The sequence below is a fragment of the Manis pentadactyla genome, chromosome 1 (genome assembly GCF_030020395.1).
Source record: "Manis pentadactyla isolate mManPen7 chromosome 1, mManPen7.hap1, whole genome shotgun sequence".
Lineage (NCBI taxonomy): Eukaryota > Metazoa > Chordata > Mammalia > Pholidota > Manidae > Manis > Manis pentadactyla.
In genome coordinates this window covers 235,708,491-235,731,940 of record NC_080019.1, presented here as the reverse complement: position 1 = coordinate 235,731,940, position 23,450 = coordinate 235,708,491, and the positions used below count along the sequence as shown (strand labels likewise).

Genomic DNA, 23,450 nt, shown 5'->3' with positions numbered 1-23,450 from the left:
GCTGCCGGATTGGCTGCGGCTCTCGCGTGTCAGGAGGTTGCTAGGCTCCGGCCGCGCGCCCCGCCCTCGCGCTCGGCGCTCCTCGCCGCGGGTACGTGCTCGCGCGGAGGCTGCGGCGCTCGCGTTTCTCGGGTCCTCGGGTCCTCGCGCTCGGGTGGGCTCGGCGGCGGCGGCGGCGACCGGCGGCGACTTGCGGCCCGGAGGAGCGCGCACCTGTCGCGGCGCTCGGTGAGTGCGCCGCCTTCCCCGCCGAGCAGGGCAGTCCGGGCCCCGTCCCGCCTGGCCGAGCCGCCCTAGGAACACCTGCTGCTCGCCGTGCGGCCCGGGGCGGGGACGCGGCCGCGGACGTCCTTGCGGGTGAGGCGGCGCGCGGCCCGGTGGAGTCGCCGCTCTCGGCCCCTCAGGCGGAGGCTCGGGGCTCCGTGGTGGGCAGGCCTCAGCCCGTCCGCGCTCCCGGTGCGGGGCCTGCGCGGCGCGGGCGTGTGCGGCCTGGGCGCCTTCCGGGCGTGCCGCTGGGCCGGGGCCGGAGGACGGGGCGCGGAGCCCGCGCGGGAGGCGGGGAAGGCGCGCAGCCGCGGGGTCCCCCCGACAAGCCCACACGCGAGCTTCTCTGGAAGCCTGCCGCCTTTTCATCTTTTCCGTCGGTGTTGGGAAAACCAGGTTCACCCACGGGTATGTGTGGGAAAGGTCTCAGAGGGAAAGGCTCCCTCGGCTTAGACTCTTTCTGCCGTAACTTACAATTTAATTTAATTCAAACTCAGTGACTAAAGTGCATATTTTAAATTCTGTGACTTGAGAAGCTCTTAGTCAACTGACTGACTTCAGACTTAGTTTTTAATAGTGGCCATAAAGTTCTGCTTTGGGAGCTGGAGCCTGGGGCAGCACATTTATGGCCTAAGTTCTAACTTAAGAGCCTGGCTTGCTGTTTCCCTAAATAAGCATGGAACCCAGACTCTGTGCAGGGAGGGTGGTGTTTGTAGGACACAGGTCCAGATAAAGAGTTGTACTTGCTTCCTGGTGTTTGCAGTCTAGCGTAGATGCGATATTTTAACTTTTATCAGGTTGCTCTAAGCTTAGTGTGGAGGAATGATAATTCAAGAATGTTCCTGGTTTTCAACCTTGGAGGCATAAAAATCTAGTTTGAATACAGAGGAGTAGAACTGAACTGTTTGCCTTGGAGCCAAGGAATAAGAGGGAGGCTGAGGAGCCCTTTCTTGGGGGAAGCAGGAGGGAGTTGGATTGCATAGTGTGAACCTGTTGGAAGCCTGTGGGATACCGTAGGAGAGCAGGAGTAAGCTGTGCTGTGTAGGCAGCAAACACCTGTCTGGAACACAAGAGCTGGTGTCTATAACACACCTCTTGAAAGAGGCAGAGGGCTAGTCTTCACTGTCTTGAAAATTGATTTGGCAAATTGCATCGATTCACTTAACAAATATTTGGCTTCATTTGTTTTCCAAATTCTGTGGTAGGTCCTGGAGACCCATATAAAAGGCTGGTTTTGCCCTTAAGGAACTCAGTTTAGGGGGCTGGGGGCGGGTGTCAGGGAACCTTATGATTAATGGTGTGTGCTCGCATGGTGCTTTGGGAGCCTGAGGAGAGGGGATTCCTGAGCTGAGGCTTGCAGGCCCACCAGGAATTAGCTGAGGGACGGCAAGTTCTGAGCAGGGGAACCACATGTACATTAGTGCCTAAAATAGCACCTGTGAATCCTCCAGCTTGACAGGTGTGAGCCCCAGGCTTTTTCACACTCAGTACTAAACACTTCATACTCAGGGTGCAGGAACCTGGGAAGGCTTTTAATCAGTGGAGTGGTATGGTCCACACCTGTGTTTAGAAGGACGTTGCTGGTGGCCACACAGGTTGTGGCAGGGAGGGAGGTGGTCAGGACCTCTGGCTCTGAGGTCAACCGACAAAGGAGAGATGAGGGGGGAGGAGCCAACTGAGAACAGGCTGAAGAGGTTGAGCGGAGGGCATGCCAAGCTATGCCCGGGAGGAGCCTGTGTTCAGGAATGTGTGGGTCAGAAGATGGAGCATGCCAAGGATTTTAGCCACCTTTTCTACAGCTTTGCTGGTGTCTGTTGAAGACTGAGAGTGGTGAGTTTTGGAGGGGCCCTGGGGCCACTTAGACTGGGGTTGTTTAGGAAGGGAGGGGCATGGCATTTGTTAGAAACCTCTCTCCCTTGAATTGGGGGCACTACCCTTCCTGTTGGGCATGCCTGGTGTTTTGCCCTCTAGGGTGGATGAGTGCTCATCCTTGTTGAGGCAGATAAGACCATCTTCAGTCCTTTCCCTCACAGCCCCCCTGCTCTAGGTCAGCGACGAGACAGACCCACATCAGCCACAGTCGAGGGCCTTCTGTGTTTCTGCTCCATGTGCACCTTTGTGATGCTTAGGAGAGGCCTTTATACTGGCTGAGGAAACTGAGTCATAGGTGAAGGAATGTTCCTAAGGTCACACTACTGTTACCATGTGGCAGTCAGGATTTGAATCCAGGTTGAATATTGGCTGTACACTTCTGTGTGTGGGTTGCACCAAACGGGCAGTGGTGACCTTGATTGGGTGCTTCTCTGGCGAAGACCAAGCTCAGGTGTCTGGTGGTAGGCAGGACATCAGGACAGTATGGGAGAGGTCATCAGGGACTCCCCACAGAACTCCAGGAACATGCTGTGAGGGACCAATCTCAGAAACCAGGGCTTGCCAGAGCCTTCCTGGGGCCTGTGCTGGTCACTCTGGGCATCTCGTTGAAGTGAGCCAAGGAGCTGGGTCCTTGGCTGGGAGGCCTGCATCTGAGCTGGACCTTCAAGAGGGTTAGTGGTTTGACTGGTAAAGGGATGGTGGCAGGAAGGTCACAGCTCTGTGGAAGGAGAAGAAGAGATCAGAGGTGAAGGGTGGGAGGGAGAAGACTGGGCACCTTTTCTGTATGTTCTGGAAAGTTGGGTTGGAGTCCTCATGCCACATGAAGGAGTTTGAACTTAAGAAGGAACAGGGAACCTTGAAGGTCTTGGAGCACAGCTGTGGGGTGGGATCAGCTCTTGGATTTCAGAAGTGAGCCCCCATGTGAGTGGAGTCTGGGCTGGGCCGGAGGCACGTTGGTCTGGTGGGGACATACTGGACCTGACTGAGGACAGTGGTCAGTAGGGGAGGGGGGAGCGAGAGAAGGCTCAAGATGAGTCAGTTGAGCAGGTGTTAGGGACCTGAATGGTGCGAGTGCCATCAGAGGTCTACTATTGAGTGGGAGGGCACAGGGGACAGTGAAATATAACGGTGTAAGGCAGCATTAGCCAAGTGCTCCTGAGGACGTAGAATAAAGGGGCCCCCAGACTGCAACTGTTGATGGTGGCTGGGGGGAGGCTGGAGTCTTTTTTTTCCTCCCCCAAGGCAAAATAATTTTTTTATTTTTGATATTTTTTTATTGAAGTATAGGCGCTATCAGTATTATATTGGTTTCAAGTACTACAACAGAGTGATTCAACAGTAAGAAACGTCATTAAATCCTCACCTCCGCTAGTGTCAACATCTTTCTGTATCTGTCAACATAGAAAGATGTTATGGAACTAGTGACTATATTCTCTGTGCTGTACTTTCGTCCCCCGAGGCTGGAATCCTTGTAGCAGGCGGGCAGGGTGGGGGGGCTCTTGGGTGAGCAGCAGGGGTGGGGAGGGAAAGACCAGGCCATGTCTGAGGACCAGGGTGTGGACGGGCTGGAGCCAAAGGAAGTGTCTTCTGGGGAAAAGGGCAAGAGGTTGACCTGAGACCTGAGCGGGGCTGGTCTGGAGGCCCTGGGAGTTCTGAGTGGTGCCTCTTCTCCTGGCTGGAAGGTATGAGAAGTTGAGACCAGTTGTGAGTCTGTCGCAAGGGTGCAGCTGAAGGAGATAGGCCAGGGTGGCAGACAGTATGGTGAAGAAACGGTGAACTTGCAAAGGTAAAAGGATAATTTGGTGACCCACTCCTGTGTTTTGAAATGTCTGCAGGTTGAGAGAATCAGAAGCATGGCAGGGTGTGATGTGACTTTAGCCTAAGGGTGGCCTGTGCCGGTGTGAAGTTGGGGCCTCTGTTGCTGTGCTTTTTGAGTTGGGTTTATTTTGGTCATAGCCTCCTTGATAAGAGATGCACAGTTAGCCTCTCAGAACTGCAAGTGGTGACAGACCCATTTTGTGGATGTGCAGGAGTAAGGATGAGGCCTTGTGAGCCTCTAGCTGGTGTAGGAGGTCAGCAGTGAGAAGTTGGGTTCAGTGTTAAGGTTCCTGGGTGTGTTGTTTAGTCTTAAGCCACTGCAGAGGGTGACTGCTTCTGGAGTGTCTAAAAAGTAAGAGTGCTGGTGGGAATGTAGAAGGGGACCCGGATGGATACTACAGTGTGTGGACGCCCGGGAACTGAGTAATGCAGGCCGCCTGCTCCCCGCTGTGTGTTGGGGGAGGACTTCCCTTGCTGTTCCTGGAGAACGTTTTCTGTCTGCGTGTGGAAGAGCATTCCCACGCCCTCGCGGGTGTTACGGTAGTCTGCCTGCCTTGCCACTCCAGGCCTAGAGTGTGCTGAGGGCGGTTTTGGAGGTGTGGTGATGAATCTGGCTGTTTCCCAGGAGGTCTTGTGTGCATGCCTCAGGCATGGATTTAAAGTGGCCTTCAGGCGAGGCCCATAACCTGCTTTGCCTTTTGACCGTCCCTCTTTCCTCTGACCATCAGCCAATAATACTGCTCAGATAGCAATTCTATAAATAGGATTTTAGAGTACTTCACAAAAGTACACCAGCCAGAGGGCTTAATTTAGCTCTAATGAATAGGGTTTCCTATATTCCTATCTTTAGGTTTGAGAACTGTGCGTTTTCTTAGCCTTGCTCAGGTTCAGGGTGGAACGTTGGATGGGAAGCAGTGGTCCAGTATGAACTGGGGGTGCCTGAGGTGTGAGGCTGTCCTGTGTTCTCCTTTGGAGTTAAGTACCCCTGAGTGAAACTAGCAGTATGTTGCCTTAATTTCTATTTTAAAGGCAGGATTCTAGTGGGAGCAAGCTGAATACAAAAAAACCACTTTTATGGCTCAATGTCTTTATCCTCCATGTCATGGGCTGCATTTAATAGTGCTGAGGTTTTGCTCCTCAGTTCTACCATCTTGTGGTATTTAAGAAATACTGCTGTTGACATTTTATGTTGGAAATGATTTTGTGTCTTTGAAACTGTTTATAAATTTTGTTGCTGGATTCACTCTACAGAAAACATTTTGTTTTCTTTGTCACCCTTTGAGAGAGAGGGGTGACTGCTGGGTGGTGTGGACAGGAGACTGAGGGGCATCCCTGCCTCCTGTGGGGTTGGGCCTGTGGTGAGACTCTGCTTCCGTGGTGGGCTTTCACCGGTATTGGTTCCTCATTTTCCTGCAGGGCTTGCACTCCCTGGGAAGACAAGGCTTTTAAAGCGGCCTAGCACTAGGAGATGAGCTGAGGAACTCGAGGAGAGGATTTCTGCTTATCATGTACTTGGCAAAGCAGGGGATTCTAAAACACTACAGGGGAAGCCGTAGCAAATGACATGTATGTTTAAAAACAAGACATTTCGGAGGTAAAAGTAGACAGGAGAGGGAGAATCCCTTGGACCTCCAGTTTTGCTCATTCTTTAAATAAGAAACGACAGTGCAGGTACAAACTCACAAGGGTCAAAAGTATTATACCAGGGAAAAAGGCTTTCTCCCACCCATCCCCTCTGTCCTTAGTTCTCCTCCCTAGGGGTAGCCATCACCCATCGTTGGCCCCGATACCTGGGTGTCCTGCAGAGGTGGACCTTGGGCAGCACTTCTACCGAGTTTAGGTTAGAGTGTGGGTTTAATTTTTGTCCTGTTTCCCCCCTTGCATTATAGCATGATTGTTGTCCCATAAATATGGCATTCTAGTGGTTAATCTGTCCCCATCTTTGATGGTGGTTTCTTTCTTTGGTTATCATAAGTAGTGTTGCAGTTAACACCTTTGTGCATAAAGTTTTTTGGAATCTTTTTATTACCATAATACTGAACATAAAGCTTTTGAAGAAAGTGAGGTGTGGCTTACATTTTCCAGGAGCACATCTGTAATGTCCAGTAGGCCCTGGGTCTGCCTCTGCTTTGTATTGATTGTTATTTTTAAGCATCCTGCATGTTTTCCCTAATTCCTTTTCTGTGACTTGCACGGGTGTGCAGTTTTTATAGCCACACAGACCCACTGTTGCCTGCCCTTGGGGCTCTGTGCAGTCACTGATTCATCCTTGCCGGGGCAGTCACAGTTCTTGGATACTGTACGTAGAGGGGAGCATGCCAGTTGAGGGGTGCTCCAGGAGGGGGGAAGATTTGGAAAGATGGGTCACATCCAGAGAAGCAGGGGCCATTGCCCGCCTGGCCCTCTGCTTCAGCGCTGGCTCTTGTGCATGGGTTATAGGAATCTATACACACACTGATAGTCGGCACGTGGACATGGGTGAGTGGAATCGGAAAGTACTTGTTTTTGCATGTGTTCTGGTCGTCTGGATGTCACCTCTCATGGTGCTGGGAGCATTTCCCCCAAGCATTCCTGAGGTTGGTTGGGGGTTACTGAAGTGATTCCCACAGCTGCCTATGGCAGAAGTGAGCAGTTCTGCCTCGGCTGTCATAAATGCTGCTCTGAATTGGCTCAGTTGTTTTCCAGGACTGGGTTGATTCTCTAGTCAGTTTTTGCCAAGAAAAATGATATAGTCAATAATGAGAGCATTTCCTTTTTACTTGGCTATTTGTTGGAACCCAGGCACCATCGTTTCTGGGCTGTTAACTTTACTGTGGGGTGCCTCGATACACACACACCTGTCCTCCCTGTGAAAGCCTGGGTACCGCTGCCGGGCTGCTGGCTTGGCTTTGCACTGGGTCTGCCCTGGCCTCAGGGAGCCTTGCCTACTGGATTTTTTAATTAATGATGGAGACCAGCCTGTGAGCAACCCTTGAGCGGGGGTGGATTCTGGGTCTTGTGGAAAACGAGGGCATGGTGAGAGTTCTTTTGCTCGACCTGTTCGTTAAGCATGCCTGAGGAAGTGCCTTGTAGTTTTAGACCAACCAGTGTTGGGAAGGTTGCGTTGCCTGCGTAGAGAAGTTTGGAAGGAGGAGATGAGAAGAGAAGCTCTTTGTCAAATATCTAACAGTAGATGTCATTAAAGTGTTGCAGACAGCAGTGGACTGTCGTCTGCCCTCCTCTCTGGATGGCTGCTTCCGGCCGTTGCTCTGCTTACATGGAAAAGAGCACAGGATTTCACCAGCAGGGCCAGCAGTACAGACTGGAAGCATGGTAAAAGCCCGTCTGCCGGTGGGGCTTTTGCTGGTTAAAAAAGTAGTTCCCAGAGCGGCTGGTGTGCCAGGAAGAGACTCCCGAGCAGGGGAGGTAGATGGGTCTGTCCCGCACCCCTGCCCCGCCCCCTGGAGCTGACGGAGCTTGTAGGCCCCGGCCCCTCAAAGCCTGGAGTATTTTCCCGACTGGTTGGGCACCGCTGACAGAGAGGGGACCCGTGTGGGGGCCATCTGACCCACTTGATTTCTCTCCCTTCTGGTATTTAGGAGGGGTCCCTTTTTGACTTTGCAGCCCACAGGAAAACGGCTGTTCATGCTTTCTTGTGCAGGCCTCCGGTGCCCCAGGCGGCTTGTGCCCTTTCCCTCGTGTGAGGGGGTGAGGAATGTCCTGGTCTCCCCCTCGCCTCCTGCCACGAGCTTCCGGGGATAAAGGGGCCCATTGTGGCCGCACTGCAGTGTCAGGCCTGCACGGCCCGCACCCCATCTGCTGTGGTTCCTGGGTGCCGAGGGGCTGTCCTCGTGGGCTGCCCTGCTCTTCCGGAGTGTGGTCAGGGGTCTGCTCATGCCTGTGTGCCCCGGGTCTGCCCCTGCTTGTCGTGTTGCGATGATCGTGCTTGCAGACCCCTGGGCAGGCCGGAGCTCACTCTTGCAGCAGGTTGGAGACCATATTTGGGCAGGCGGGCCTGAGCTCCCAAGGGTGGCTGGGCGCCTGGCTGCCTGGTCCCGGGAGGCTGGGTGCCTCCCCCTCAGGCCTTTCTTATTTTCCACAGCTGCTGGGAAGCATAGGATTCATCCGCTTGTGAGTGAGAGTGGACTTTTAAGTTCTTGTGTTTTAGGTTTATTTTGGCCTTCAGTTATATCTCAATAAAGATATTTTAGCCTCAATCAACTGTAGAACTTACTGAAGACTTGAAATGCCAGAATATGACTCTCCAGGTAAGAGAAACCAGAGAGACTCAGCTTTTTTAGGAACAGTTTGTTCTGGGTGTGTGTGAGAGCAGACTGCCTTTTCTGTCCTGTTATTCTCCTGAGGCCAGGCCGGTGGGCCCCTGTGGAGGTGCTTGGGGCTTGGGAAGTGGACAGAGGCTGTAGCTGCGGCTCTCCGGAGGGGAGGGCTTCCGCATGCGGCAGGTTCTGGGAGATGGGACCGCGAGCTGGTGGTGGGCAGGTGGGTGCCGAGGTCAGTCCCCTGGACTTGATGGAGGGCTTGTCCACATGAAGCCTGCAGGGTCGCATGGATGGCTGCTGAGAAATCTGTTCCTCTAAAAGCCAGATAGGTGGTCTTTGGGCCTTCGATCTCCCGAGTACAGCAGCTCCCCTTTGGCTGTGGTGGTTACCGCGCACTGCTTGTCTCCTGTGCTATGTCCTGGGAGGGGAGCGGCCGCTGCTGCGCTGCATGTTACCCTCCTCCTACCTTTTTCTTTAAATTACAGGGGAAAAAATCGCTCATTTTATCCTTGGGCTGAGCAGAGTGATGCGTTTCCTTCTTTGTTTTAGGACTGGGCGTGGTGCTTTTGACTAAGCCGGACTAAGCACTCCGGCTCTGTGGACGTCCCCAGCACCGTACATGAGGGCACTCTGTTTTCTAAGGAGAGCTCTGCAGATGGCGTCTGGTCATACCACGGTGTTTGGGGTCGTGACTTCCCAAGAGGTGAGGTCTGCCCATTGAGGGCCCTTGCTTTTTGCTAAGACAGGTAGTATTTTTACCACAAGTGTGATGAGATTGGACAGTGATAACACTGAGTGCCCTCAGCAGCAGAAACTTGGTTCTGAGGAAGGGACCTACTGGTGGTACACGTCCCCTGGGACCTCCCACCCTAACGTGGCTGTGAGTCAGGCTCTTGGCTTCTCTGCCTGAGTGAAACTGCACAGAATATGTTCCCATAGGCTGCTGAGGAGGAAGTAAAGGCTTGCTGCTGGTGGGCCCTGTACCGCTTCACACTGCTGCTTGTGAAGAGTCTGGCTGTCCCTTTTTCTCTCTGGTGTGAACTAAGAGCTTGGTAGTTAATAAAAGCCAGATGTATTTCTTAGGTTGGGTGACAGGCCCAGGGCTGTTTTTTGTTGTGTTTTGTAATTACATAGGTAATAGATTGTTTTATACATACCAGGTATCTTGTACAAACAAACAAACCTAGACATGAGCCCCTTGGCACCTCCCATAAAGCAGGTCCAGCTCAATGTCGCTCCTGTGTGGGACTCTGAGCGCAGTGATGTCTTGTTGGGGCCAGGGGTCGTCAGGATGAGTGCCCTACCCACCTGGAAGGCATCACAATGTATGATTCTGGGGGTGGGGGTGCCTCTGGGCTCTGGGGAGAAGGCTCTAGGTAACTTCCAGGCAGTGAGACCGAGTGGTCTCCCCTTCTGTGTTGGAGGCACATGAGAGTGGAGCTGCTGGCTGTTATCAGATAAGAAAATGACTTGTACCACCAGAGCTGAGCAGAAGATAAAGGAATGCTCACTAAATCCTAGACAGGCTGGAGGGAAAGCAGAGCCCTGGGTCTGTCGGGTGGACACAATGCACAGTCCTGAAGACACCCCAATGTGGAAGCAAGCCCATTTCCATTACAGGCACCCTAGAATCCTTGCCATTGTGGGGGCACTATTGACCTTGGCAGTTGTAGTTCAGATGTGGATCGGGTGGAGATGGCAGGGTCCTCAGTGATGTCTGGGTATGGAGGCTGTCTAGAGCACAGAAATGCTTCGCCTGTGAGAGATTTTAGGTCACTAGATTAGATTAGGTCTATTTTTTATGTATGTGTGTATATTTAGAGTGTTTAGTCTGATCCTTTTCTAAGTGCTTTGCAGGCATTGGCTCACCTAATGAATTTATGTTTATAACTGGAGATAGTTAAAGGAAAGAGGACTTTGATCTAGGAGGTGTTTAGTACAAGTACTGACTATTAAGCAGCCTTGCAAGGCAGGCTAGCCTGTGGAGTATGGAGGGGACAGCCAGCTGGCACCCGGTGGGTGTCAGTTACTCACTCATTGCATCCAACAGGTGGTTTTGAGTCACTGTGGTGGTGTGGGCACTGAGCGAGGCCCCAGGCATGGATCTGGCTATCCTGCCCCACCAGACAAATGAGGTAGAAGTGAAGATTATTTCCCTCAGTTGATATTTTTCAGAAGGAAGTGTGGTTTGGTGAGGCTGGCAAGTGACTGTGGGCAGGCAGTGCATCTCTGACTCATGCTGAGGGGACGTGGGGGGCTAGGCCCGTCTCAGAGGGCGATGGGGGGTCAGGAACAGGTGTTGGAGAGCCGGCTGTCGGTTCTAGGTTATTTTCAAAGCCAGGCTGACTTCTGGGCACACAGTGTACCTGGGACCTTTTGAGCCATTTCCTGGCCCTGATGTGCCCTCCAGGTGTTCAGGGACTGGTGGGAGTGAGTCACGAGGGCCCTCCTGGTTTGGTGATTTGGATAAGGGTGTGCAGAGGCCTCGGGGGATGGCTGAAGTGCAGGAGGAGGCAGGGCTGGGAGAGAGGGTGAGCCTGGGGAAGGGTGTGTGGGGGGAGACAGCTCACTGGGAGCCCAGGGGCGTGACTCGGCTTGCCCCTTTAATCCCCAAGTGGTAGCAGGGAGCAGGGTTACTTTCTGGGGACAGTGAGGGGTGGGGACTGAGACCACGGGGGTTCCCAGTTAGCTAACAGTGTGGATGGAGGCGTGTACAGAGACTTGGCAGCCCTGAGATGACGGTGTCTTTGTGGTGCAGATGGAGGCAGCTTCTGAACAGAAATGGAGGCAGGACATTGGACTAGCCCGGAGCTGAGGTGTGGTTGAACCCGACAGGCAGGGCTGGGTCACGTGGGGATTTAGGCAGCCCACTTGAGGAAGAACCCGCAGCCTCACTGTGCCCCAGGGGACCAGCTGAGAGGTGGATAATGGAGTCATGCGGGTGGGTTTGGTGTCAGCCTGATGACCAGCAGAGCTGTTGGAAAGCATGGGGCCTGGTGAGTGGCCACTGGGGCTTCCTAATTCCGGAGCCCAGTGTGGGAAAGCGGCACCTGCCCTGCGGGGCCATGGGGTTGCCCTCATGGCCAGGCTCTCTTTCTGCTTGAGCTGCGTTGTAGTCTGCAAGCTCTCTTGGGGCTAGTTTCATGCTTATTTCATCTTAGTGTAAAAAATGTATTTTAAAACTTAAAAAAAATTTCCTAGTGTAAAACAAAAATAGAGAAAACAGGATCCCCCTAATAAATGATATAGCTCTTAGAGGGTATTATGCTCAGTGAAATAAGTCAGGAAGAGAAAGACAAGTACCAAATGATTTCACTCATCTGTGGAGTATAACAACTAAGCAAAACTGAAGGAACAAAACAGCGCAGACTCAGAGACTCCAAGAAGGGACTAGCGGTTACCAAGGGGGAGGGGTGGGGGGAGGGAGAAGGGGATTTGAGGGGCATCATGATTGGCACACATGGTGTGTGTGGGGGTCACGGGGAAGACAGTGTAGCTCAGAGAAGACAAGTAGTGACTCTGTGGCATCTTAACTACACTGATGGGCAGTGACTGCAGTGGGGTATGGGGGGACTTGATAGTACCGGTGATTGTAGTAATCACATTGTTTTTCATGTGAAACCTTCATAAGAGTGTATATCAATGATACCTTAATAAAAAAAATGGTGTAGCTCAGTGAATTCTGAGGTCAAGAAAAGGGAGCTTTGCTGGCCCCACTAGAACCTCTCCATGGGCCCCTGCCACAACCCCCCAACTGTCCTTCTAAAGCTCACCCTCACCCTGTCTCTGCATCCATTTCCTCAAGTTTGTGGTTTTACCTCCCAAATGTGTTTCTCAGGCACTGTAGTGTGATTTTGTCCCTTTTTAAAGCTTGGTATACCTCCTCTGTCTCTCCCACCTGCCTTTTCCCTCCACCCCTTTTCCTTACACTGACCTGCTGCAGAGCCTGGGCCCTTAGACCTGTTGTGGGGAACCCGCAGTACAGAGCTGCAGATTGTGTCTAGAGGTGCAGCTCAACTTGCTATTCTCTGGATTTCCTGGGAAGCAGCAGCTGGGTTGAGGGCTTGGTCCTGGTCAGCTCTGGTTTGGCCCTGTGGCATGTTGGGCGCTGTGTCTTTTACTGGTGCCACGTACCTCTTATTCCACACTTAACTCCTGGCAGGTGCCCAGAGCACCCCTTCCACAGAGGATGGTGGGGCCCGAGTTGAGGGCAGGCCCAGCTCAAACTCTCAGTGGCTCTACAGCCCCTGTCAAGCCAGTGTCCAAGGCATGGGTGTGACAGGCAGGCGACAGGAAAAGCCCATTGTCTCTGTGGCCGAAACAGGCTCCCAGTGCAGGTCCTCCCACCCCTCCCACCTGTCCACCACCAGCCTCTTGTCTGTCCCTCGTCTCCTGCCCTCCCCAGCCCTCCTCTCTTCCTTCCCCCATTGCTGGTAGGTATTCTGATGGGGAAGAGGTGATTTGTGCCATAGGGGAGGGGTCCTCCTCCTGCCTGATTGCGCCCCATCTGGGGGACTGGGAGCCTTGGTTTACCCATCTGTAAAATGAAAGTGTTGGTCTTGATAGTTTGAATGGTCACCTCAAACTCTGTCCCATGAATATTGTATTTTACAAATCCTCTCTATGTTGGAAAGCTGATTTAGAGGATTTTCTTGATTCTCCATGTAGGGCACACCACCAGTGGTAAGGAATGGGGGAATGGGAAGGGCCTTGAGAGCAGCCAGAATCTAGCCTTCCCCCTTCTCCGTGTCACCAGGCCAGGTGGGCCTCACCTACTGCTGCCAAGCTCTGGGTACAGAGGCCTGCTCTGCGGAATAGGGAGGTGTGTCAGCTGCCAGGGCTGCGCCATGCTGCCAAGTGGCCGCGGTGTAGGCGTGGGGGCGCTGGAGTGCTAGGGGAGGCCAGGCGCCTGGCCTGGGGACTTGCCGGCCCGGCCGGCCCTGGCTTTCCTGTGTGCAGGCCGCCCAGGTTGCCCTGGGGTCGGGTGGCAACTCCGGCCCATGCCTGCTGGGGCGTGGCCCTGCTGCCCGAGGCAGAGCCGCTGCCTGGTGGACCGTGCTGAGGCTGGGGGTGAGGGCAGTGTGCCGAGAGGGCCTGCACCTCTGTGTGTGCTGGGCCCTGGCCCTTTGGGGGGCAGCTGCCCTGAGAAGTGGTGTGGGCCAGTGTCTCCCTGGCTCCTCCCCAGTGCTGGGACGCTTACATTTGCCTATGGTGCTTTTGCTTTTTGTGCTGTTATTTCACACACTTAAAAAGTACTGATATTTTATATTTAAATAATTTTGAGGTCAAGTAAATTCAGATTTTTGCATCCTGTATGTCCGCATATGTTGGTTAGGCCTGAGGAGGTGGACCGGGTTTTGTTTTAGAGAAATCCATGTTTTCTGCACATTGTCCTTTAGGGCAGAGAATGTGAGGGATTGCAGAGTTTGAGAGCTGGAGGGGCCGGAGGCTGCCAGCCTGTCAGGTGCATGGGGGGCTGAGTAACCTGGAGGGGAGACCTTTACCACTGCATTTAAAAATGGAGTTACCCGGAACTGGGTGAGAGCAGGCCCACAGCATGGCCAGTTGCTTATGGGAGAGGCAGGCATGGGCTCAGCTAGCAGGGAAGATCCTGTGAGGGAGACCCTGCCTTCACCTCAGGTGTCCACAGCCCCTGACCCAAATTACCCCAGGCTGGCACCAGCTTTCCTCATTCTTCAGGCTTTGAAATGTAGTCTTGAAGATCCAAACGTTCCGTGGGCTCTCATAGTAACCAGTAGTGTTTGACTGTTTTTGATGTCCCTGTTTTTTTTTTAATTGAAGCATAATTAAAAAATTTTTTTTTATTAAGTTATTATTGATGTACACTCTTATGAAGGTTCCACATGAAAAAACAATGTGGTTACTACATTTACCCATATTATCAAGTCCCCACCCATACCCCAATGCAGTCACTGTGCACCAGTGCAGCAAGATGCTGCAGATCCACTAATGTGCCTTCTCTGTGCTACACTGTTCTCCCCGTGAATCCCCCACACTGTGTGTACTAAACATAATGCCCCTCAGTCCCCTTCTCCCTCCCTCCCCGCTCGCCCTCCCCCACCCCTCCCTTTTGGTACCTGCTAGTTCCTTCTTGGAGTCTCTGAGTCAGCTGCTATCTTGTTCCTTCAGTTTTGTGAAGCATAATTTATATGTAGCAAAATGCGTAAGTTAGAATGTATAGCTCAACACATGTATAGTAAACACATATGTATGCATCACTTAGATCAAGATAGGTATGCATCACTTAGATCAAGATACACAGCGTTTCCAGAAGGTTCCATCTTGTCTTTCACCACTCAGCCTCTCCCCAAAGATGACCAGTCTCCTACCTCTGTCCCTGAGTGCCCTGAGAGCACATCTGCACCCCATGTCTGTCCTTGTGAGTGTGTGGCTCTGTAGCAGTCTGCTGTCCTTTCTGTAGGATTTCACATACAACTGTGCCACAGTCGTGGCTTTTCCTGTTGGTGGGCTTTTGGGTTGTTTCCCCCTTTGGCCACTTTGATTAATATCGATATGAATGTTCTTCCCTTTTTTTTTTTTAAGGCTAGAAGACAGTTTTATTGAGCCAGGAGAAAGTATACTCTCGCCAGGAGAGCTCAGGGCCAGCCGATGTGGACGTTCTTGTCCGTGTCTCCTGGGTGTACACCTGAGAGGGAATTGCTGTGTACCTCTGAGGTTTGGCTTACTAGGAATTTTGTTCACGTGCCTCCTGTTGGGCTTTATTTTGAACTTTTATTATGGAGAGTTTCAGGTACACCCAGAGAATACACAGTGAACCCACGAGCCTGCCGCCAGGCCCAGCACCATCACCGAGGGGCCCTTCTCCCTGCTTCACACTCTCAACCCTGCCCCACCCGACATACTCTGAAGCAGACCTCAGACATCCTGTAGTTTGATGCATCAGTGGTCTAGTGTCCATATCTCTAGGAGATACTGCAGCCACAGCGTTTGTTGGAAGGCTCCATGCTCTTTGCCAGTCCGGGTGTTCCTCTCTGGGGCTTGGTGTCGGGGTCCTCACAGTGCGTGTGGCTCCCATTCCATCACTCCTCATCTTGCGGGGGTTGCCCCGGTCACATGGTTTTTCCAGGCAGCCTTGGATCCAGGAGTCACATGGTGTAGAGTTGGGAGTGTCATCTTAGGACTTTGGAATGCCAGTCGCGGTGTCCTGTTGGCTTACTTGTCATGAGTACACGTCAGGCTGATCTGAGAGAAAGGTGACAGTGGGCTGGTGTGTACTTCTGTGCTTGGACGCACGACTGCTGCCCCACACAGCTGCGCTGGCCTGGGACAGATGGCCCTTTCCTCAGTGCCGAGCCTGGCGGTGTGACCTCCAGGACAGCTGGCCTCCAGCATTCCTCCCAGGCCCTGCCCCACAGGTGAAGGACAGTGAACATCAGATACAGATTTGAAGTTGGATTTAGAAAAGGTCAGTGTTGCTCAGCACAGTGAAATGCCAGTATGAAGAATGGATTTGGGAACCTGAAGTCCTCCCAGCTTTCCTCTCTGTCCCCAGCATGCTGAGCTGGACTTGTTCTGGGGTGGGCCCAGGAGGTGCCCTGGTCCAGGGGGCCGGCCCAGGGAAGCAACAATGGGAGCAAAGAGCACCACACGTACTTTATTGGAGTCATTAGACCATAAATTCTCTGTGGCAATTTTCCTCTGAGGTAGTCAAGTCTGACCACGAAAACAGCGCCTTGTTTTGATTCATTAGTCATCGAGTGCTTATCCTCCCATATTCTCCTGCTGGCTGGCTGTGACGTACCATTCCTTCCCGAGGAGTCTGTGACCCCTGCTGCCCACGCCCCTAACCAACACCAGAGGGGCAAACTGCCACTGAGGCTGTTTGAGCCTGTTTCTCCTTCCTTTTATATGTCATGTCGTTATTAAAGGAGTTGGACAGTAACTCGGTTTTAGTGAAAGTAAAGGGCAAGTCCCTCACGTGCTTAGGTGGGAATGTAAATGGAAGGGCATTTTGCTAGTATCCACCAAGTCTGACATACATAACCTTTGGTCCAGTAGTTCCACATGCAGGATTTTACCCTCAGATTTCCTCCCAGCTTGCAGGTGTGAGACCTGCATGGTGTCAGTGCAGGGGCAGCAAGCAGGCTCCCGGCTGAGCTCCTGCAGTCCTGGTAAGTCAGGAAGTCACAGTCATGAAGTATGGGATTCCATTTGAGCTCTAAGAATGAAGTGAGAAGAGCTGTACTTGTTTGCTAGAGATACACTAAAAGTGTCCTGTGGAGCGGTGTGGGAGAGTGCAGCCTGCTCCCCGAGGGCCTGGGCAGTGAGCCCAGTGTTGTTGGGATGGGTTTGACCTCCATGGGATTATCTTGCATCACGTCCACAGGTGAGGCCCACACGGCTGATGGCGTCCTTATGAGGCTCCCTGTGTCTCTCCCGGATCGTGACCCCAGTTGTTAGTGGGGGTCTGACCCTGGAGCACTCGGCCTCAGCCTGCCCAGGTCCTTGCTTAGCCCTGGGGCCTCTGCACTTGGGAGGGTCTGGTTGAGGGTTTCCCCCCCAGGACGGTAGGCTCCTGGGAAGGGAAGATGAAATATTTTTAATCTTAAGCAAACATAGTCCAATATAATTTCAGACCTCAGTGTGACATCTTCCATTATAACTCAGGTCACTGTGAACACAAAGTCCTTTTTTGTGTGTTTTGTGTTTGCAGTGTTTCTCAAGGAAAAGTCTTTCAGAATACCCTGATTTCCCCTTAGAAACTGGGAGGGTGTGGTGGGCTGTGTGTTTGGAATTGTGCAGTCTGTGGGTTTGGTGCCTGGAGCTTGGAATGCTTGCTGTCAGTGGTGGGGTCAGGGCTATGGAGGGCATCAGTTCCCGGCTCAACTGCTGACTTTGCTGCACAGTGTGGGTGAACCTCCTGCTGTGCCAAGGAAGAGCTGAGGGCCCTGTCCCCCCACATTCCATTCTCTTACCACTTCCCATGCCACATGGCATATGTTTGTGTAAGCGTTGAATTTTGATGAAATTTCAGACTTACAGAAAAGGCAGGCATAGCACAGGGAGTCCCTAAATCCTCTTGGCCGGAGGCATCGACTGCTGACGCTTTGCCTTGTTTGCTGTCTTTCCCTCTTGTCTGTCTGTACATTGTTTTCTGGAACCATCCGTGGGTGGTTGGCACATATCATGCCCCTTCACTCCTAAATACTCAGCTCTGTACTTCCTGAGGGTGAGGACATTCTCTTACAAGCCGCGGTGCGCCTGTCCAGACCAGGAGATCCAGCACGTGTAGGAGCCGCAGCTTTGCTCAGCATCCTCAGTGGCCCCACGGCATCTCAGGCTAGTCTAATGCTAGCAGGTTTGCCCTGCTGACCAGCTCTGCTAAGGAGGCACCTGGCCGTTTTGTCGACCATGGAGCTGCAGTTTTTCCCCTGGCCGGCAGTAAGTTACTCACGGGAGAACACTTGGAGGCTGTCGGCGTCCTGGCCTCCTCACACGTTGGCCCTCTACTGCGAGCATCCAGGGGTGCTTCTGAGACCACAGTTCCCTCGGACTTAGCTGTCACTGCACTGTAAGAAGAGCTTTCCCGCCTCAGGATTTACTTACCCACTGGGGGGTTGGTAACTCTGTGACACATCCCATTCTCGTCACTGTTTACCCAGTGCCCAGGTTGTCCCATTAGGGGCTGCAGGGGTGCCTCAGGCTAGCTCCTGTGTCTTGGGCGTGCCCTCAGTGCCCTCGGAGCACGTCCTGACTTCTGGCAGCACGCTGTTCCCAGCTCCTTGCCCCAGCCTGACGGCAGCCTTTCTCAAGGAGTCGTCCTCGTAGTTGAAATGGTGTTAGAAACAAGATAGGGATGTATGGTACATACTTTCATTTACTCAAGTTCTTTTTAAATAAACCCAATTTTGTATTTATTATGTTACAGTTAAATAAAGGGGTTTCACAAGTGTCCGGTCTTGACTTTCATTGTAAGTGGAACAGGTGAACACACGTTAGCAGAGCATGATGGACTTCAGTGAATAAAAAAAGGCCCTGTCTGCCCAAACAGGATTGATTTGTACTTCATTTGTCAGGAAGTTATTAGAATCACTGAGCTGATTTCTTAAGAGGAAGGATATACCTGCACGGCAGCGCCAGGGCCCTCACTCCTGGCTCTGAACGGCCCGAAACCCGGCCCTGTGACTTGTCAGAGTTTCGGAGCAGTGGTGTGGTGTCCCTGGAGACAACAGGGCAGATGTGCCCTTTGTTTCAGGGGGTTCCCAGTATCATGGGATGATGATGTGACCCATGTCCTCCCTGTGCCATTATTAGACCTGGACACATCAGATCTGGCCCCCACGTGCAAAGTCCTGAGCATTTAATGAAAAGGACAGGTAGAATGCAGGGCTGGCTCAGCAGGCTTCCTGAGGAAGCCGCATTTAGGGAACTGGGATCTGGAGGGGAAGGGAATTAGGGAACACTCCACTTAACAAATACCAATGAGCATAGGCGTAGGCAGCCCCTTTGGGGCCACTGTGAGGTGCCTGCGCTCGCCACAGGGTCAGGGTGGAGCCAGGGGCTGCTCAGCCTCTGCGACCTGAGAAGGGAGAGAAGAGGCCTTGCTTCTGGGTGTGCCGTGTGCCAGCGCCGCCTCTGAGCAGCACAGGGTTGTTTTCTGGGGCCTGGACATCTGGGAGAGACTCCGCAGAGGATCTGGGCTGTGGGCCTGAGGCCTGTGTGGGAATGTGAATCCCGGAGTCCTTGCCCCAGGGTGGGGGTGGAGGGTGAGTGACTGTGCCCCTCTCCCTCTCCCTCTGCATATCCCTCAGGGCCTGCCCTCCATGTGGCCTGCCCTGAGCCTTACTGTCCTCTTCTCTTCCAGAGCTGCTGTCTTTAGAGCAGGCTTTCCACGTTGAAATCATGACATCAGAGTGTTTGGGAGGGAGCCAGGCGTCAGCTTTCTAAGTTCCCTGCGCAGGTGATTCTGATGTGGGGCCCCTGCTCCAGGTCCAGCAGAGCCTGTACCCTCAGCTGAAGTGGCAGCAGCCAGCCTCCTCGCGGCAGAACTGGGCATTCAGGTGCCAAGAAGCCAAAGCTCATCCGAGGAAGACAGTCATGGAGGAAGCAAGCTTTAGGTAGCCGGGGGTGGCCGGAGCATCAGGAAGGGGTGCCTCTGCCTCCCGTGCTGGGAACTCTCATGCCCGACACCAGGAGAGCTCAGCTGGTGCTGCAGTGGTAAGGGAGCAGGGGCTGGACTTGGGGAGCATGCCGCCTTCGAGGAAGAATACTGATCTGCGTTGCGTCACTCACCATGTCTTTGCTGAGCACCTGTTGCATTGAAGGGCTGGCTTGGGTGTTGTAGGAGTAGGCGTCCCGGTTAGGTGGGGCAGGGTGTCCTGTGGGAGCAGCTGAGGGGGGCACTTGTTGAGTGAGTGGCAGGGACTGCATGAGCTTGGACAGCAGGAAGAGCACTTCTGGAGTGCTGAAGGAAGGGCAGCCTTCCAGAGAGGGGCACTGGGGCCCAGCCTGAGGCGGTGGGGGACCTAAGAGCTCTGTAGGTGTCTCTGCGCTGGGCAGTGATGCAGCGTCCCAGCCCGTGGAAGGATAGAGCCCAGAGCTGGAGGTCAGACACGAGCCGTGACCCCCGGACAAGGCGCTAACCAAGGCTGGGTGATGGAAGCAGAGGGACGACAGGTGGGACCCAAGAGCGGGGTGGGGGTCTGGTGCACATGCTCTCTCAGGTCTTTGACCTATTTTTGGACTTGACTGGAGGGCTGGGTCTTGACCCGAATCACAGGGTGGTTCATCTCTCAGGAGGGCCAAGGGAGAGCAGGTGTCTCTGCCTGGACCCTCCTGTCCCCTCCCCTGTCCTCCCAGTGCTCTTGGATGGACAGGCTGGCCTGGACGGTGGCGGTCATACTCGGACACCTGGCCTTCCCTGATTGGTACTGACCTGAACCCTCCTCCCCACCGGCCAGGCCCTGCCGCCTGACCCCAGTGAACCCTGTGAACCCAGGATCCAGGAGAGTTAGACCCTGTTTCAGCCCTTGGGACACCCGGTCTACTGGGGAAAGTTTTTGCTGAGAAACGAGAAGCTCATGAAATTGTTTCTTGAGACTTTAATCCTCTAAATGAGAGCATGCCTTTCACTTTATAGTGGTGTTCTTCTGTGAAGAGATTGAAACCAGGTGGCATGGAGTTGGAAATAGCAGATGGTGCCGTAGGATGGCGTCTGATACCGGGTAGGTGGTCAGAGGCTGTTGAATAAGAATCATTGGGTAAGTTAGTTCCTCTTGTGTCTCTGTTAGACGAGGCGCTCATGGAAGCAAGGTGGCCACTGTAGGTGTATCTGCTTGTATTTCTATGTTTATCCCGTGTATTTGAGACAGAGAGCAAAGCCAACACCAAGTAAATTTGCCGTTTGCCCAAATTATCTGTGTTCACGTTCTGATTATTGTTGTAGCTGAGTTATTTTATCCTGCATTTGCCTAGAAAACAAGGTTTCTGGGAACAGACTTAGATTTATAAAGTAATTTTTAAAAAGTCCTGATGACCAAAAACATTGCTGTCACTCCATTGTGCCTGCTGTCCTCTGTGCACCACCCAGAGGACAGCAGCTTCCTCCATGTTGAGGTGGGTGGGATTACAACACGTGCACTCCCCTCCAGAATGTTCTGGAAATGACTTGAGGCCTGCTGTGCCCAGGCCCAGAACAAGTACTGTGTGCCAGCCATGTACAGGCTTGGTGCCCAGGCACTGCATTCCGTGTCATGGGGTTGTCCGCCCTGGCATACCATGGGGGCACCCAGGGCCAGGCAGGTGCACACTGCCCTGCGTGAGGGAGGGGCCCGCTGAGCCATGGGGGTTGAGGCCTTGTTGCTCTGGGCCCCGTGCATTTGAGTTATGTACAGCGCTTCATTAGCCGAGATCCCTGGGTGCACTGTGAGTATATGAGAAGTAGATCTGCAAGCTTTGGCCTTTTTTAGATTAGCTGCAGTTTCCTTTACATACCCCCCCCCCTCCATGCTGCTGCCCACATTTGCAGCTGCACTGTTTCTTGGGGTTTCAGAGGTGGGGAACTCTCATGTCAAGAGTAGGCTTTGAGACTTCCTGCATCTCAGCTGTGCTGTGAGCAGAGAGTTTGAGTGGCTTTTGGAGGTGTGGATTATGAAAATGAGAGCTTGGTTAAAAACAAAAATCAAAACTCTAACTAAACCAGTAGCCGGTGAATAGGCTCTGTTTTAGTTGTTTCTCCCAAAGAAGTCTGGATTTTCCTGTAAGGTGGGCAGAGGACTGGAGGGCTGCTGCCTCCCCTGCATGAGAACCACCTCTGGCAACCTGGGGCCCCCTGTTTGCCCCACCTCAGTTCCCAGGCACATCGATGGTAGAGAGCCCTTGGGCTGTGCTGCTCAGCAGGATCCAGGAGGCCTCCACAGAGAGAGGACGGCTGCCCAGGGACTGTGTTCTCAGCTGGGGAAGAAATGTCACAAGCCTGCCGTGTTGCTGTGCCAGGAGGAGCATCCTGGCAGGGCTGTGGCAGGGCCTCTGCATGTTGGTTGCTGCTTTGACGGTCTTTTTCTGCATTTCCCACTGCCCCATACAAAGTCCTCTCAAGGGATAACCAGGCCGAGGGCTAAGTGTAGAGTCAGAGGCCAGCAGGCTCCACAGGGCAGCTCAGTCTGAGAAGACAGGCTCACAGCTCCAGCCAGTTTCTGCATTCTCTCCCTCTCCCTCCCTCTCTCCCTTCTCTCCATCTCTCTCTCTCTCTCCCCCCCCCTCTCTCTGTGGGGCGGGGCAGTGGAAGCAAAGTGGCCTTCGCAGTGTGTATTTCTAGTCAGAGAGCAAAGCAAACACCAATTATTTAATTTTCCATTTGCCCGAATTATCTGCGTTCACGTTCTTGATTACTGCTGGAGCCGGGTTACTTGGCTGGGTGAGGGCCAGCCCGTTAGGACTGTGTTGCCGGGAAGTCTGCCTGTGTCATCCTCAGCCCTGCCTGAGCTGTGTGGAGAGCAGCTTCCCAATCTTGATGAGCTCTGTTAAGACCACAGCACTTTTGATTTAAGATCCAGTGGACTAGCATACAAGAAGGAGACATAAAGTAAATTTTCAGTGTACAAAAGAGGGCCTCTGAGTAGTTAGCTCCCGGCTCAGAGGACGGCTGGCCTAGAGACGGAAGGGCAGGCGCTGTGTGCTCGTGGTGGAGGCCAGGGTTGTGGGAAGTGGCAAAAGAGCATCTGGACGGTGAAGCTGTGACTGCTGGGCTCTGTCCACCTGGGCCGTGGGAGCCCATCTGCTTCTGACAGTTGGGATTCAGGAGAACCAGCTCTGTTGGGAAGTTAAAAACACCCGAGCACCGGGAGAGGGTGGCCACTGCTGGGAGGAACGCGGCAGCTGCAGTAGCTGCCCCTTCTCCCCATCCTTGGGAATGTGAGGTTACAGCTGTAGCCGCTGCGTGACGTGGGAGATTGCGCGTGCTTGTTCCTCTCTGGTCCCTTTTTGCTTTTAATCTTAAATCCTTGTGTTCTAAAATGCAGGAGTTAATTTCCAAATAATTGCTATTGAATGGAAGCCCACTTTTTCCTTTGTCCTAAGGGACTGGACAAAGCCTGCTGGAAGAGAGGGTAGACACAGCAGGAGGCGAGGACAAGGTGTCTTCAAGGATCCATCAAGGTGGACAGTGGCTGGGGATCTGCGGGAGCTTTGCGGAAGAGGAAATGCATTTGGGAGCAGTGGCTTTTCTGAATTACTTGGTGTAGAGGTGCCTGAACTAGACCCACCTCCCTAAACCTGGTCGTGGCCCCTGGGGAGCGGCCAGGGTGCTGTGCTGGGGAGGGCTGGCAGTGCAGTTGCTGACGGGACTTGGCCCAGAGTTCTGTGTTCACCGGGAGCTGCCTTCAGCCGCCATGCTAGGCCAGCCTGATTCAGGTGTCCCCTCCTGCCGAGCACTGGCCTGGCCCACTGCTTTACTGCCTGGCTGCAGAGTGGCTGCAAAGTGGCAGAGCAGAGGTTCCAGGAGTCTGCAAGACATTCTTTGGCCCATTCGCTCCAGCCTTTGGATGCATACCCTTAAAACCTCCCAAAGAGGTTTGTGATTATTTCAGTCTCGTCTCTGTTGCAAGTGGGTAGGAGGGCCAGCTGGACAGAGCCATGTGTGGGAGGGCAGGGATTCTGCTGGCAGGAAGGCCTGGGCAAAGGCAGGGGTGCTGTGTGCTGTCCTCTTATAAACAAGGTTCGTTGCTCCATAGTTCGGCATTGTTGACAAGTTCTTAG

At 53.3% G+C, this 23,450-nt stretch overlaps 1 protein-coding gene across 7 annotated transcripts in view; it reads left to right on the top strand.

Moving 5' to 3' along the window:
* DAG1 (dystroglycan 1) overlaps positions 1 to 23,450 on the top strand; it is a 50,854-nt gene continuing 27,404 nt past the window's right edge. Inside the window, exon 1 of one of the 7 annotated variants that reach the window (XM_036877540.2) lies at positions 1 to 228. The gene's annotated coding sequence lies outside the window, so the exon portion shown is untranslated. Of the gene's footprint in view, positions 229 to 338; positions 358 to 2,076; positions 2,095 to 8,032; positions 8,202 to 8,762; positions 8,917 to 20,401; positions 20,420 to 21,101; positions 21,120 to 23,450 lie in introns of those variants that run through there. The other 6 variants (XM_036877545.2, XM_057487646.1, XM_036877543.2 and 3 more) reach the window with 6 other exon arrangements.